The sequence below is a fragment of the Rhagoletis zephyria genome, unplaced genomic scaffold (assembly GCF_001687245.7).
Source record: "Rhagoletis zephyria isolate East Lansing unplaced genomic scaffold, Rhagoletis_zephyria_1.1 Rzeph_scaffold_03190, whole genome shotgun sequence".
NCBI lineage: Eukaryota > Metazoa > Arthropoda > Insecta > Diptera > Tephritidae > Rhagoletis > Rhagoletis zephyria.
In genome coordinates this window covers 42338-60273 of record NW_016160273.1, presented here as the reverse complement: position 1 = coordinate 60273, position 17936 = coordinate 42338, and the positions used below count along the sequence as shown (strand labels likewise).

The following is a 17936-nucleotide window of genomic DNA, read 5'->3' as shown; positions in this document are numbered from 1 at the left end:
ACATTCATTTGCCTTACCATTCGCAAATCGGAATTTACGTGACCACTATAGTACGTCAAACATTTGACAATATTGAGAGCTATAACTTTTTTAAGTAGATTTCAGTACTACTGATAAGTATTCGATAATGAAGTTTAAATGTATTTACATAAAAAGAGGAACCAGAAGTGAAGTAAAATTTCAATAATTATTCCAGATCTCAAAAAATAATTAGGTTAGGTAAAGCAATATACTGTTATTTAAATTTTTTTTCGTAAAGAAATAAAAGCTTGTTCAATACTGCAGTAACATATCAATTCAATGTTTTGTAAAACATAGTAGCCTTTTACATGCGGACTTAATTGCGGAGTATTTAGCTGCTTCTTTCGATCGTTGTGTGATATGGCTTCAAAACGCTATTTTGGCAATTTTTTATGTTTTCTTTGCTGGAAATCTTTGGCAATCTAATAGGTTTCACATTATTGAGAGCAATTATTTATTTTAATATGGATTCGATCTCTGCCGGTAATCATTTTAAAACAAAAATTTTAAGTTTATTAAACAAAATATTTTACATTAGTACGTACGTATCGCGTTTTGGGACGACGTTTCCTGGTAGAAAGCTGAGAACCAGAAGATTCTGACATCTCGGAAGCCTTGTGACAAATTTATCATTTACAATTTTTGAAGTGTGAATAATGAAACAGACGAAAAATATATACAATAGTCGAAATAATTATAGCCGCACCAGATTTTGACAAGTTTTAACATATTATTTTTGTTATTTAATTTTGGTTATTTTTTTTTTTATAAAAATATAGATCATTCATTAAAAAAACCCGTGTAAATCCAAGTTTTAAACTTTGTGCAATACTTAAAAAAATTCAATAAACTTTGGTAAAAATTTTAACTTTTTTAATTACATTGCCTAGAAAGATTCTTAGTATGTAGTTTTATAGCCCATTGAATTCTAGTACAACAAAGAACACGGGTGTTGTTAAAGATTGGACTATATTTTTATTAAAAAAATAACAACCAAAAGAATATGTTACAACTTGTCAAAATTTGGTGCGGCTATAATTATTTCCACCACGGTATGTACATACATACTAGGGATGTTGCGAATGTGGAATTTTAGACATCCGCGGATGTGAATGTGAATGTCAAGTATTTTTAAGGAATAATTTAGGTAAGTAAATTAGGTGATTTAGGTAATAATAATAATTATAGATTGGCGCTTTCTATTTAATTTTTCAGCTTCATGACGCTGCTGCAAACAAAATATTCAAATAAAAACTGATCTTTTGAATAAAATTTAGCAAATATTTTTACCGCTTTTAATTGGCGGAAGTTTTGTGGTATCTTTGCAGCCGAGACCAAGAGAAAAGCTCCGCTTCGCTTCGTTCAGTGTGAACACCAGCAACTTCGTTTTGTTTCGCTTTGTTTCGCCTTGCTGCGCTCGGCGCCGCTCGACTTTCTGTGCGTACGCGACCTTAGACTCTTTTAAAATGGCAGCAGGCTTGTGGAAAGCTGTAAAACTTTTTTGAATCACTTGGAAGCTTATAGGGCTGTAGCAAACCGTATGTATTCGTTACTCTAACTCGAAAGTACCGAATCGTTACTCATATAATCGTCGCTGGAATAATGAAATAGTGTAACATGAAAAGTATAGTTTTGAGAAAAACGAATTGAAAGTTTTTATAAACCATTACAAACCATACAAATACAATTTCGTTTTTCGGGAGTAAATTAGTGAGCCAAAGAGATATTTAAGAAAACTAAAGATTTTTCTAATAGATTAAAGGATTGTCTATCCAATGGTGCAATTATCGAATAATAGTGTATGTGGCATTTACACTGTTTCTTTATTCGAGCGACGTAATAATCTCGTTACTCGCATGTTCCGTATATGCACCATCATCGTGAATCAATACAACACAACATATTGTGCGGTAACGAAACTGTTTTTCGTATCGATACTAAAGTCTGTTGCGTGTGTATGTACGTACATGCATGCATGATTCGTGTGAGGTACAAGTGCTTGATTGAATTAAATTGTTCGGATCGGTACAAAACTATGTATTGCTTATACCAGGATTTTAACTCTCATTCCTTCACGTTTGATATATCAGATCCGATTTTCAGCATTAAAAAATCGATACTGTCCTCTCTCAATAAATGAATCATTAAAATAAAGAAATAAAATCGGCTGATGAATTTAGTTCTGTAGCTGAACAGTTTTAGATCTCGACACTTAACAAACTCCTGCCTATCGTGACTCGGCGCAAAAATTGAAAATACTGGTTCCGTACGTCATGCGGACTGCGCCCCTCGTGCGGATGGGCGGGATTGAAGGGTAAACCCCGTTGGGATATTATTATTATTATTATATATGTACATGTATGTATATGTATGAACGAACATTTCCTTCCTCTGCAAGAATCGTTGCGATGATTCTTGTGAGGTACAAGTGCTTGTAGTACCGAGTCGTTACTCACATAATAATCTCGTTACTCGCATGTTCCGTATGTGCAAAATCAACGTCAATCAATAAAACACAACATAAGGTGCAATCCCGTATTCCTCGGACTCGGCTAGTAAAACTGTCAAAAAATAAAAATTCGCTCAGAGCGAGAGAGTAACATTGAAAAGTACGGGATCGCTTTCTAGTAAAAAATGGTAACTTCTGTCAACTTCAACATAACCTCCAAATTTTGGTTGCAAATTTTTGCTTATGTTGTATGCAAACACACTCAGCTCACACATGTAAATAACCAAAAATATTTTCAAATTCATTAGAATCCACTTAAACAAGTAATTAAATACTTTTCAACATGAATTAGCAGAGTGCACTTTTCTTTTGTTTACAATTTGGTTGCCAAACACACTACAGCTGATCGTTTGACACATTTTCCAGAATTTACCAGCAAAAATTCTCGTACTAAAACTGGTAACTTCTGACAGAGAGAGAACCGTATTTACTCTCTTTTTTGTCCTCTCAATAGTCAGAGAACTGAGTACGGGATCGATTTCCAGTAAAATCTGACTGATTCCGACTATTTCTGAGTCCGGACTGACTTGTACGTGATCGCAAGAATATTGTGCGGTAACGAAACTGTTTTTCATATCGATACTGAAGTGTGTTGCGTGTATATGTACATGCATGCATGATTCGTGTGAGGTACAAGCAGGGATGGAATTTCATAATTTCGAAATGTTCCTAATGGTCTTAAAAAATTGTGCCGAAAAGAATATGAAAGTGCCACAAANCGACTATTTCTGAGTCCGGACTGACTTGTACGTGATCGCAAGAATATTGTGCGGTAACGAAACTGTTTTTCATATCGATACTGAAGTGTGTTGCGTGTATATGTACATGCATGCATGATTCGTGTGAGGTACAAGCAGGGATGGAATTTCATAATTTCGAAATGTTCCTAATGGTCTTAAAAAATTGTGCCGAAAAGAATATGAAAGTGCCACAAAATTAAATTTCTTTTATAATAATTATTTCTTAATATAATAATTATTAATTAACTATATTATCACTTTTAAAAGAGATTTTTTATAAGCGGCATACACGGTGCGTCTGAATCGCGAGTAGGTTTGGATGTGTTAAGTAAAAATAAATATGTGTTGGTTACACCGACATGACTCTGATATGACTCTGAAAGACTCAACTGTGTGTAGTCGAAAGGCGAGTGAACACGTACACAGTTGACTCGCGAGTCAGACGCACCGTATATGTTGCCTATTAGACATAAAACATAAGTTCATAGTAAAATTACACAGAATTCCAATTACGGAAGGGAAATACACCGAAGTACAGCTATTCTGACATTCTTGCACTCATATGTATGTACCGATTTGCGAAGTAAGGGCAGTAAGATATTTTGACCAGTTTCGCCTATTATTTTCATTGATTATTTTTTAATTGATTTTAAATAAAAGTCTAATTCATAATTTAATAAACGAAATAAATGTACACAAATCGGCTTTTCAAACTTTGTACAAAAATTATAAAAACTCAGCAGGTTTTCGCAACAAAATACTTTGAATTCAGAATTTTGAGTGAGATGAGTTTTCGATGTTATGCATTTTTTCCATATAAAGTGTGTTCGAAATTTTTTTAAACAGATCAAAATGTACGACACCGACAGAAAAAATAAATAAAAAATGATTGGGATATTGCAGAAACTGCCACTTTCATTTAATAAACTACATATATATATATATATATATTTTATGGTAGTGCCAAATGAATTGTACCAAAAGTTCCTGTAAGAATGTAAGAGCCAAAAATGGCACTATTGTGCCTACTTTTCCATCACTGGGTAGAAGTGCTTGATTGTATCAAATTGTTCGAATCGATACAAAAAATGCTGCGTGTATACATATGTATATATGTACATATGTACGAACGAACATTTCCTTACGCTGCAAGATTCGTTTCGTTACTGACATAATAGTCTCGTTATTCGCATGTTCCGTATATGCACCATCAACGAGAATCAATACACAACAACATATCGAGCCTTAACCGCCAAAATAAAGTAAACGATATTTTTTCAAAATTTTCTTATTGATGCAGAAATGTATCTAGATGCTCTAGGAATATTTCTGCATCAAAAAGAAAATTTTAAAAAAATGTCGCTTACGTTATTTTGGCGGTTAGGGCTCGATATTGTGCGGTAACGAAACTGTTTTTCGTATCGATACTAAAGAGTGTTGCCTGTGTATGTACATGCATGCATGGTTCCTGTGAGGTACAAGTGCTTGATTGTGGCTGCATTTCTTTATTCATTCTGAACGTTTGGAATAAAGTTTTTTGTTTATTTATTCTTTAGAACGTTCCTGATGATATGTTGACGTATATTTCAAACGCATTATGNAAAAAAAAAAATGATTGGGATATTGCAGAAACTGCCACTTTCATTTAATAAACTACATATATATATATATAAATATTTTATGGTAGTGCCAAATGAATTGTACCAAAAGTTCCTGTAAGAATGTAAGAGCCAAAAATGGCACTATTGTGCCTACTTTTCCATCACTGGGTAGAAGTGCTTGATTGTATCAAATTGTTCGAATCGATACAAAAAATGCTGCGTGTATACATATGTATATATGTACATATGTACGAACGAACATTTCCTTACGCTGCAAGATTCGTTTCGTTACTGACATAATAGTCTCGTTATTCGCATGTTCCGTATATGCACCATCAACGAGAATCAATACACAACAACATATCGAGCCTTAACCGCCAAAATAAAGTAAACGATATTTTTTCAAAATTTTCTTATTGATGCAGAAATGTATCTAGATGCTCTAGGAATATTTCTGCATCAAAAAGAAAATTTTAAAAAAATGTCGCTTACGTTATTTTGGCGGTTAGGGCTCGATATTGTGCGGTAACGAAACTGTTTTTCGTATCGATACTAAAGAGTGTTGCCTGTGTATGTACATGCATGCATGGTTCCTGTGAGGTACAAGTGCTTGATTGTGGCTGCATTTCTTTATTCATTCTGAACGTTTGGAATAAAGTTTTTTGTTTATTTATTCTTTAGAACGTTCCTGATGATATGTTGACGTATATTTCAAACGCATTATGTTTATTCCGGGTGTGAAATGGGATTATCGGGAAAGTATAAAGAAACGCAGCCTGTATCAAATTGTTCGAATCGATACAAAAAAATGTTTCGTGTATACATATGTATGTATGTATGTACATGTATGCATATGGAAGAACGAACATTTCCTTACGCTGCAAGATTTGCTGCGAGGATTCTTGTGAGGTATAAGTGCTTGTATCAAAAGTAACGAGTAAAGTAACGTATCCGAAATTTCGTTACTTTTACAGCTCTAGAAGCTCACAATAAAGTATCGCTGTGGTGGGTTCCGGGACATCAAGTGTTGCAAGGCAACGAGCAACGCGTGGAGCCCAAATGCACTTGCTGGGTCCCTAGCTTTTTTTGAGCTGGTGGAGGTAACCCCAGAGCATATTCTATGTTACTGTCCACGTATCATAAATTGCAGACTGATGCACTTTGGGGAACTATTGTCTTCTTCATCCAAAATTTTAAACATGGCGCTCTCCAAAGTGCCTAACTTCTTAAAGAAAATAAGGTTGGAGTGATTACAATTACGGACGGAATAATAATAATAGTAATAATATGTATGCGTCAAACATTTGTGTAAGTCTGTACAGTAAAATGAATTATTATATGTAGTTAATCTGTTTTTATTGTACTACTGTGTTTTAGTTTTTCTAAATGCTATGTTATCTACATCTATATATATAAAACAATGTCGTGTTAGTTACACCATTTATAACTCCAGAACGGCTGAACCAATTTTTATGATATTTGGTTTTGAATAGTAGAATAACTTAAAACAACCGCTAGGTGACGCTGGAGTCGAGTTATTGGTAAAACCCGTATCTAGTGTCCGATTCGCCTCATATTTGAGATATTTAATGACAATAGGAAAAATAGTAACAACAATACCATTGCAAAAAAAAAGAGCCGCCAGGTGGCCTTGGAGTCGAGTTATTACTAAAAATCGTGTTTATGGCCCGATTCGTCTCACATTCGAGATATGTATTGCAAATAGGAAAAACAATNGCATATATGAGCCTTTTTTCAGGGAAGTGGACCAGGGACCGATCTATTCGAAAAAATCGTATTTATGGTCAGATTTGCTTTTTGCCTAGATTAGCATATAGGATCCTTTTTTCCGCGGAGTGGACCAGGGACCGATCTATTCGAAATACCCGTATTTATGGCCCGTTTTGCTTAAAATTTGGTATGTAGGTAGCTTTTTTCCGCGAAGTAAACCAGGGAACGATCTATTCGAAAAATCGTATCTATGATCCGATTTGATTAAAATTTTGTACGTAGGTAGCTTTTTGCCTGGATAAGCTTTTCCAATTTTCATGAAATTTCGAATATAAATAGCTTTGAGCAACCACCATATCAAGGGGCGAATTCGTCACTAGGCAAGTTTTTTTTGCGACAATCAGAAATAACGGATACAGCCAAAATGTAATAATAATCAGGGCTATCACGGAATCCATCGTAGAAAATCTCCGAATTCAAATGCCCGCTACGAATACGAAAAAATTGTTATCACTGAATCCGAGTGAGCTCGAAAATATCGTTGCCAGCTTCGAATGCTGATTCGAAATCAGTTAGTGCAAAGGAAACAACAGACATTTATGTATGTCATTTTGCTCACGCTACCCCATCAGGCGCAATGGTCGAGTGTGCAAAGCACTAGACTGCCAATTGAGAGAGCCGAGTTCGAGTCTGAGTCGTGGGGCTGTGGAGATTTTTTTCTTTTTTCATTTAATTTTTGTTTATTTTTTTAATAAATATTTTTTTTTAGTTTATTCTTAGCTTAGATTTTATTATTTTAAATACAAAAATATGTCTTTTAAATAAATTTTTATGACTTTAAAGTAATTAGGTTTATTTCCTAATAAATTGTTGCTAAACTATTATTTCCTCGATTCATACAAAATATTAATTCATTAAATAGCGTCTAGCAGACATTACATTAGAGTGGTCCAAAATAATAAAGTCGGAATTTTAATGCCGCCACCCCCTAGGATTGTTCTGAACCGAAAATAAATATACCCCTATTTTTTATTTTGAAATCAAAAAAATATTTAGGGAGTGCTCACAGCGCTCAAAGTTTTCCATGTTTTTTATATGGGGAAAAACAAATTTTCGTAAAAATGACAAAAAACTCTTGAAAATCAATATTTTTCAATCGTAAAACTGTGGTTCTCTTCATGAGACTTCAAATATTGATATCCAATTGTTTATTTAACCATTTGTTATGATTAAATATTTTTTATTGGTCCCCCCATTGCATTTTCAAGGACCCATAAAATATAGTCACCATGAAATTATTGTTAAAGGAACAATTGGGTATTATTACCGGGAGTCTCCTGAAGATAAGCAAAGTTTTCCGATCGAAAAATATTTTCAAGAATTCTACACTATTTCTACGAAAAATTGTTTTTCCCCCACATAAAATACATTGAACACTTTGAGCGCTTTGAGCACACCCTATTCTTTTTATTTCAAAATAAATATTTTTTTTTTATTTCAAAATAAAAAAATAGGGGTATAATTTTTTTGTTATAGAACAATCCTAGGGGCTGGCGGCATTAAAAATGCGACCTTATTTTTTTTTACATACATTTTTGAACCACTTTAATGTACATACATATGTATGTATGTATGTATGGCATTGGTATTTTACGTCTACGTTTACACAAATATATGGAATTATATCAAAGTATAACAAATTTGGAGTATAATAAATATTTAATATTAAAAATAATGCAGCTTTCTTCCACTATTTTTAAGATTGAGTGATTTTAAATTTTGTTCCGACAGCATAATCTCGTCGTAGAGTATCTGTACGAATCTTCATTACGAACGGATTCAATGAAGGCTCTCTACGAATTTCGAATTTACGTTCGTAGCCATTCGGATTCTGTGATAGCACTTTCGTAGATTTCACGAAAATCGAAGCTACGATGGATTCTGTGATAGCCCTGAATATATATTATATTTATACTAATATATATTTTGAAAGCCATTTTTTTAGTGTTCGTAAAGCCGGAGAACTGCTGAACCAATTTTTTTTTGAATTTTCAGACACCTGCCGCACGTGTCCCAAGGATTATTTTAGGATAAACCAAATTCTATATGCAAAAGGGGCGTGGCACCTCCAATACAAACCGAATTTTCTCATACTCCATATCTCTGGAAGTGTTCATGGTAGAGTTCTGGAACTTGGAGCTATTGGAAAAGGGGGCGTGGCACCTCCCATACAAACCAAAGTTTTCATACTACGTATCTCTGGAAGTGGTAGAGTTCTAGAACTTGGTATGGAGATATACGAAATCAATCGCATACTCTTGTAGAAAAATTGGAGCTATTGTATTTTAACGAAATTGTTTGTGTGTGTTTGAGTGGGTCTCTGTTTTTGTTTCATAATTTAATCCGCCAGTTGGCGCTGTAGAGGATTTATTACTAAAAATCTTATTTATGATCCGATTTGGCTAATATGTTAAATATGTGGTGGTAATGGTAAGAGCAATACTATTGCAAAAACGTGCTGCCAAGTGGCGCTGGAGTCGAGTTATTACTAAAAATAGCCAAGTGAGAAAAGGTGACGTGAAGGTCAGATTAAATCGACCCGTTGCACCATTGAGTATATCGAACTCCACTGTGTTACTATTGGCCCAATGGATGTGATTTTTCAATATTATTATGCGTTCCAGCTTTTAATGTATTTCGTCTGAAATAAGTATATGTACATATGTATATTGCATTTCTGTAGAGCAATGATTCGCACCCATTTTGAAATTTCCACTAACTGTACTGTAAAGCTTCTAGGCCAGATTTACTATAGAAACGGGTCATTGTTGCCGCCAGGTCGTGAAGAGGAAAAAATTCTTCAAATTTGTTTCGTTTTGCGAATAACAGTGATATGAAATGCTGCACAGTTGGAGAATTTCAACAACTTCTTCACGGATATAACACTTTCCTTAGGTTATTTAAAGCGACAAATGACCACCAAACCATAATCTTAGCAGATGAATGTGCCAATGAAAATCGCAAACGTGAATTGTTGGTGAAAATGTTGGCCCAAAAAGTTTCAATAAAAAATAAAAATTTTGTGCGGGACAAAGTCTTCCGGGTCTGCTAGTTTTTATTGAACTTGACATTAAAAAAAACTTAAAAACTTAAATAAAATTTTAGTAGGTTCTTGTTGACTTTGGTAGGAAAAAAAATTGTCCGTGGCAAAACTAGACTAAATGTTTCTTTGTGCATTAGAAAAAAAGGAAAACAACAACAATAGAGGGTTTAATTTCATGAATAATTTTATTGAGTAAACTTGTGGTTTTGAAGTGTAAATACAACGTTTTCAATTGTATTGATTACTGCCAAAATTGACACTAAATATTGTCTAAACAAACAAGTAATTTAACAATGGTCAGGAAAAAGATTGCTAAGAATTGTGTTATGATAAATTAAAAAATAAAATGGAAAATCGGCCCCGAAATAACGAATATAGAGCATCTTAAGGGTGTATGCGCGCCTTTTTTGGAATGCGGATTACTGTGCGGCATCGCGAAAACTATAAAATTTATTTAAAAAAACAAGGTGGTAATAAAAAGATGATATTTCTTGTTTTCTAACCGTACCCAAAAAAAGTTCATCAAGCGCTACTTTTCAATAAATTTGAATTCGAAAGAGTGCGCTTTCTTTTCGTTACAGTCTTTAGGCAAAGAACATAGTGACGCGACAAAGAGAGCGACAAGACATTTTCGGATAATAGCGAAGAAAGAGACAAGAAACGTCAAAACATAGTGAAGCAACAGTCGGCTCAGAAAGCAACGAAAACAAATTTTTTTGTTTTCGACGCTTTGCTCTTTGTCGCTTTTTTCGCTTTTCGCTTCACTATGTGCTGCCACATTGAAAAATAAGGGTTTGTTTTTGTCGCTATTATCCGAAAATGTACTGTCGCTCTCTTTGTCGCGTCACTATGTTTTTTGCCTAAGACGTATAAATCACTCAAAAGTTATAAAAGTTCAAAGTTGCAACAAAAAAATTTAATTTTTTTTCTCATTTCTCCTAAATTGAGACTCGTACACAATTTTAGCTGACATATTTTTTTTCTATGCCCAAATTGAGGAACATATCACATTTTCTAGCTGAAATTGAGAATGGTGTCCAATTTACGAAACTTGGGGCTCGTGGAAACGTACTTTTCGAAAATTTTTTCGTACGAACTTCTGTACCCCATTAAACCTTAATAATGAAATGCAAGCTTAAACTCAATTCTGAATAAAAATTTTGAAACTTTGGTTAAAATTTTTCGAAATGAGGATTTATATGGTGTTTGTTGCATAACTAGCACTTTTATAAAATATTAAACATTAAACAAACTAAAGAAACGTAGCTCAACTGGTCAAAATAAGGCGAGTCTATTATTTCCGCTACTATTATCTGCAGTAGTCAAAATAATTATAGCCGCGCCACATTATGACAAGTTTTAACATATTATTTTTGTTGTTATTTAATTCTGGTTATTTTTTATAAAAATATAGTTCATTCTTTACCGAACCCATGTTTCTATACATTTCGGCTGCAGCGCCAACCATTGGGTCCATTTTCTGAAAAACCATTGCTTACCATAAAATTAATACGTGTTATGAATTTCAACCCCTACTCCAGCGGCACTCATCGGGTCAATTTTTATCAAAATAATTTTTTATCATACAGGTACATGCTCACATTTAAAATTTGAACGAAATCGGTTAATAAATATGATTTTTATAAATAGCTCTACTCCAGCTCCACGTAGCGAGTTTTCTAGTATCATGTAATAGGACTATATATGTAAGGTATATCTAACCTCCGACAATTTGACGGAACTCTATTCAGTGGTTTTTGAGTTTAGTCCGAACACCGAAAACGGCTATCATTTTATGCAAATAGGTAGTTGCGATTCCGTACGAGTCCGGACTAGTCAGAAATAGTCAGAATCAGTCAGATTTTACTGGAAATCGATCCCGTACTCGGCTCTCTGACTATTGAGAGGACAGAAGAGAAAGGAAATACGGTTCTCTCTCTGTCAGAAGTTACCAGTTTTAGTCCGAAAATTTTTTGCTGGTAATTTCTAGTAAATTTGTCAAACGATCAGCTGTAGTGTGTTTGGTAACCAAATTGTAAACAAAAGAATAGTGCACTCTGTTAATTCATGTTGAAAAGTATTTAATTACTTGTTTAAGTGGATTCTAATGAATTTGAAAGTGTTTTTGGTTATTTACATGTGTGTTTACATACGAAATAAGCAAAAATTTACAACCAAAATTTGGAGGTTATGTTGAAGTTGACAAAAGTTACCATTATTTACTAGAAAGCGATCCCGTTCTTTTCAATGTTTCTCTCTCGCTCTGAGCGAATTTTTATTTTTTGACAGTTTTACTAGTCCGAGTCCGAGGAATACGGGATTGCACCTGGTATGTAGATAGGACAGTCTATAACGAAACTCGAAAAATCAAAGCTCCATTCTTTGTGCAAAATTCAAAAAAGTTTCGCAAAACTTTCACATAAATTTTAATTAAAAATAAAGTTACAATAGTTCAATGGGATATTGAAATCTTGCAGAAAATGGTTCCCAATCGAATGATACTTGCGCGTTTACGTAAATGTATATCGATGCAGCCTTTCCAATATTTACCAATTTTCGCCATAAGTACGGTATTGATAGCATATGTAGCTGTGTCGAATTTCAGGACGTTAGCGTAAGCGGTGCCAGAGATAAGCTATATGAGAAGTTCAATTTGTTCGGAAGGTGCCACGCCCCTTTTCCAATGCATTTGCGATTTATGCATCAGTGCTTAGTTTCATTTTCAGTCTTTTTACGTTTTAGTCTGTACAAGAATTTTAGGAATATCCCGAGCAACATACCGAGTAAATTTTTGGTCGGAACATTTATTTTCAAGGTGCAAGCATATGTCCCAAATATGAACCAAATCGGTGTAGCCGTTTAGTTGTTTAGTGAAATACATTGTACAGAGAACTGTATGAAATTGTAAACTGTGGCATCTCAGATTTTTTAACTTTTTGGCAGCAGCAACAAAAAGTTATAATTTTTTTTAGCGAAAAACCTTCCACACAGAATTTCCAAAAAAAGTGCTATTGGTTATGCTTGAACATACTTAATTGAATGTCAGTAAAATTAAGTTTGTGGTTATATCAAGGCGAAATTTTGAGGACAGTCAGTTGTTAACTCTAAATAAAAACAACGAGGCACTAAAGAGAGTTAATACATTAAAATACCTAGGAATAATGATCGACGATAAACTAAAACAAAAAAAAAGNTCAGTTGTTAACTCTAAATAAAAACAACGAGGCACTAAAGAGAGTTAATACATTCAAATACCTAGGAATAATGATCGACGATAAACTAAAACAAAAAAAAAGGATTCTATATTTTCAATTAGAGCTCTAGCAATATGTACGTGGTTTAGAACTGCATTTAATTCCATACATTAGTTTTTGCGTGATGCGCATACAAATATACAGACGGACAGACCAAAATTATAAAAATTTTAGATTTTACTTCTGCTGTTGTAATAAACCTCCTATTAATTTTTCTTTAACATCTATTATGAAAAGATATCGGCCTGTTGTAATTTTGTTATTTTCAAATACTTTCGTTTGATACCAATAAGGCAACGTTTAGGTTATCTTATCAATTTAACTGAATTAAAGTTTTCAAAGAGGTGGCAACCCACTTCAAAAATATTTTCAGAAGTAAGCTTCCTAATTCTCTTTAGTTTAAATCCGTATTGTAATATTTCATTTATTTTACAAATTTAAATGAATACAATTTTTCAAGCAGTTGACAAATCCCCTAAAAATATTTTCGGCATTAAAATTTCCTAGCCTCTTTAGTTTGATGCCAATATTTCAAAATTTTAATTTGTGTTATCAATTAAATTAAATNCACCACCCTAACCAAAAGGAATATTTGAAGAAAAGAAAACAGAAAAAAATTCAACGATTCAAGGAATTAGAAGAGGAGCGTGAGTCTGATAAAAAGAAATGGCTTAGTTTCACAAATAAGAACTTCAGGAAGCCTGGAATGAAAACAAAGAGCATATTTGCATCTCCTGATACTGTTACAGGGCGTGTTGGTATCGGCACTTGTGGAGTTTCAGGAAAAGGTATGACCGAGTATACGGTTGGGGAGAAGTACCGCAAGGGGTACTAATAATAAAAGTAAGACAATCTTTCACTAAGATTTTTTTGAAAAATATGTAACAAATGCTTATAAATGAATATAATAAATTTAATCAATCATTTAATTCAATGATCAATAATTGTAAATTTGCTTTCTGACGCGTAATGGTCATAAGGGGTACAGTGGACCCAGGCCAACTTGTTATTACTAGAGTTAAATTCAATATTTTCAGGCCGTTTGGAAAGCCAGTATGGCGTTAAGGTACGTTCACACAGAAAGCGGAGCTTCGAAGCCGTTCCGAGCTGAGTGAAGATTTCAAATTGCTGTAGCTATATCAACGTGTTCATACAGCAAGCTTTTTCATGGACGTTTTGGAGCTGAAAGCAAAGCAGTTTTTTATTTTGAACTTTCTGTTTAATTTTTCAGATATAAATAAAAACGAACTTTATAACTAGTCTTTGGAACAAAATTGAGCAAATATTTTTGCCGGTTTTCATTGATGGTAAGTCAATGTTTTGCGGTACCTTTGCAGCCGAGTTCATGAGAAAAGCTCCGCTTCGCTTCGTTCAGCGTGAACTTTGGGCTGGGCGATTTTTCGAGCAAGTTGGTTAATTATCTGTTCGGTTGATCAATTACTCGAGTAATCGAGATTTCGATTACTCAAAACGATGATTACTCGAATTTATCAAAATGCTAGATCGTCCTCACCCGCTTCGTTGAGTGTATGAAATTTCCACGTGCTACATTGAGTAAAATTTATTTCAAGAAAACTCAATTAAAAAACAGGAGGTTTAAAATTTGTTTAGCAATCTTCAAAATATTTTCAAACTAAAAATTTCTTAATCTTCTCACTTGTCATACTTTTTCAATTAACTTATCCCCTGAACTCAATTTAAGATCTAAAACAGATGGACACCTCGTGCATGTAGTTTTGAAATGAAGCCCTTTAAAAACCATTTCGATTGATACCCATATTGTAATAATTCATTTAAATTATTGAATAAACCATTTGAATTTAGCATTTTAAAAAGTAGGCAACCTATGCGATACATATTGTGATACATATTCAAAACCACTTCATACTAATCTTCTTTATTAATATATGTTTTGAAAGCCGTTTTTTGTGTTCGCAAAGCTCGAGAATGGCAGAACCGATTTTTTTGAAATTTCGGACACCTGCCTCAGACGTCCCAAGGATGGTTACAGGCTAAAAAAATGTCGATATATAAAGGGGGGTGGCACCTCCCATACGTTGATGGTATAATACTGGAACTTGGTACGGCGATATATGAAATCAGTCTTATACTCATGGAGAAAAATGGGCTACATACGCATACTCATGGAGAAAAATTGGGATTATTGGAAAAGGGAGCGTGGCACCTCCCATACATACTGAATTTTTCATATTGAATATCTCTGGATATGTTCATGATAGAGTACTAGAACGTGGTATAGAGATTTGTGAAATCAAACGCATACTCTTGAGAAAAATTGGGGCTTTTAGAAAAAGGGGCGTGGCACCTCCCATGCAAGCTGGATTTTTCGTACTGCATATCTCTGGAAGTGTTCATGGTCGAATACCGGAGCTTGGTACGGCGACATATGAGATCGATCTTATACTCATGGAGAAAAATGGGCTATTTGTAAATAGCTCGTGCCACCGTACTAACGTATATATAAACATAAATCTTCTGTATGTGTGTTTGTGAGTGAAATCCTCCTAAATGGCCGGACCGATTTTAACGAAGTTTTTGTGTGCTTTTGAGCGGCTCTCTGGAAAGTTTAGTTTAACAATTTCACCCGCCAGTTGGCGCTGGAGTTAAGTTATTACTAAAAATCTTATTTATGATCCACTTTGGCTAATATTCAAAATATATATTGGTAACGGTCAAGTCAATTCTATTACTGGCAGCCCTAGGTGGCGGTGGAATCATTACGAATAATCGAATAGAAAAGGTGCCGTGAATGTCAGATCAAATCGACCAGTTGCACCACTGAGTATATCGAACTCTTGTGTGTTACGATTGGCCCAATGGATGTGATTTGCCAGTATTATTATGCGTTAAAGCTTCATTCGGAGAAACTAGGGTTGAGTTGTGCAAGGGTAAATCTCAAATCACCACCGATAAATCAACCGCCAGAACCATTGCGCGTTTTTTACTGTAANAACTAGGGTTGAGTTGTGGAAGGGTAAATCTCAAATCACCACCGATAAATCAACCGCCAGAACCATTGCGCGTTTTTTACTGTAATATTTGATTTCAAATAATTGAACTTAATTGTTAACAAGTAATTTTTAGCAAAAAAATAACCGACTTCAACTCCCATATAAAAAAAAAATATATATATATATATATCTCATGATCCACTGATCGGATCTCAACCAGATTAGTATGGGACCACCTCTGAGACACTACCTTTCCGATGCAAATTATCGAAATCGGTTGACGTGGTCCAAAGTTATGCGGTAACATACATAAAAAAAAAAAATAATAATAAAAAAAAATATAATAAAAAGGAGGCAGCTCCTGTGAAAGACTTAACTCTAATTCAAAACTTTCAAACTAAAGGTTTCTTAATATTTCGTTAGACAACTATATTTTAATTATTCAGATACCTTTTCAAAATATATTCGAACTACAACTTTTTTAAGCCACTTGACATCCATTTTTTAATATAATCTTCAAATAAATAACTCCCTTAATTGAAGTTGAATTTAATTTTTTTAAAAGGTGGCAGCCCTCATACATGCGTAGGTAATGATTTTATATATCTACATACCAAGTTCCAGTAATCTATCAAAAATTTTTCCTGAGAAATGCAGTAAAAAAGTTCTGTTTGTCTAATAGATATTAAATGTATCCTATATTTTAAGTTGGGCTAAATGGCAGCAGTGTACAAAATTTCAAGATGATCGGTTGAGTAGTTAAAGCGTGAAAGCGTAGCAAACAAACAAACTCACTTTCGGATTTATAATATTATATATGTTAAGGATATAAAGGATTAAGGATTATTACTAAAATAAATTTATTTTCGCTCGTTGAAGGAGTTAGCTTTGGAAACTGCTTAACTTCATTTTTTTTTTTTCTGGCTTTTGCTGGAACTTGCGAAGTTTTACTGGAAAATCGTTCGATATCCCTAAAAAACTTGCAAGAGAAAGCCAAAACGAGAGCGTGACAACATGGCAGAGCTGCAAATTGTTAAAATTAAAATTTTACTAGCAGAAACTTGCAGGTTTCAATAAAACAAAACGTTGAAGAGCTGTGTAGCTTTGAAGCAAAGGCAAAACCAAAATATTGGGAATGAATTGGAGTACATACAGTCAGTCAGTAAAGTTTAGGTACAGTGAATTTTTTACAATACAGGCAACTATGTTTTAAATATTTTATTTTTCGCAAATTTTTTATATGGTTAATTCTACAACAAAAACACCAAAAATCAGAGTTCCAAACCTCGTGCAAAATTAAAGAAAATTCTGCAAAATTTCATTCAAATATTGCACTTTTTATTTACACTCTTTAGAAAAAAGTTGAGTATGCAGCTTTTTAGCACATTCTTTAGTACAATAAAGTGTACGTCTGAGGATGCTAGGACTTACCATTAATTTCTGGAAGATTTGTTTGTTGAAAGTTTGGTACATGTTTCCATATAAAAAAAAATATCGAATATTGTTTATTTTAATAAGGAGGTGCGGGCTTGCAATTATATCAAAGACAGAGCACGTCGACAGCAGAGTACGCCTGGATTCTAAGGACATGAGATTTATCAATAAAAAACAACGAGAATGATAGGACGGAATAGGGTCTACAAATTTCATCCAGCGCAAAGCGTATAAAAGCCCTCTGAACAGACTCCAATCTGTTCACATGAATGGGTTTCCAAACAAATACAGCGTATTCCAACCTCGACCGAACTAAAGACGCGTTCAACAGTTTGAGAGTATAAGGATCGGAAAATGAAGAGCAATTACGACGAATAAAGGCCAACATCGCGAACGATTTGGAAACAATAAAGTTTAAGTGAGTAGTGATGTTGAGCTTGGAGTCAAAATAAACAGTAATTGATTTTAGCGGGACATTTGAAAAAGAGTAAGACGTAAGAACAATACTAGCCATATTGAGGAACAAACGACTACGCGAACACTAACTATACAAATTATCAAGCTCACCCTG

At 33.9% G+C, this 17936-nt stretch overlaps 1 long non-coding RNA gene across 1 annotated transcript; it reads right to left on the bottom strand.

Moving 5' to 3' along the window:
• Positions 1-1263: 1263 nt before the first annotated feature.
• LOC108368566 (uncharacterized) lies at positions 1264-17341 on the bottom strand. The gene is made up of 3 exons (XR_001848395.1): positions 17329-17341; positions 6822-6832; positions 1264-1402 (listed from the first exon to the last, which is right to left on the bottom strand). It is a non-coding gene; the product is annotated as an uncharacterized LOC108368566 (long non-coding RNA).
• Positions 17342-17936: the final 595 nt, after the last annotated feature.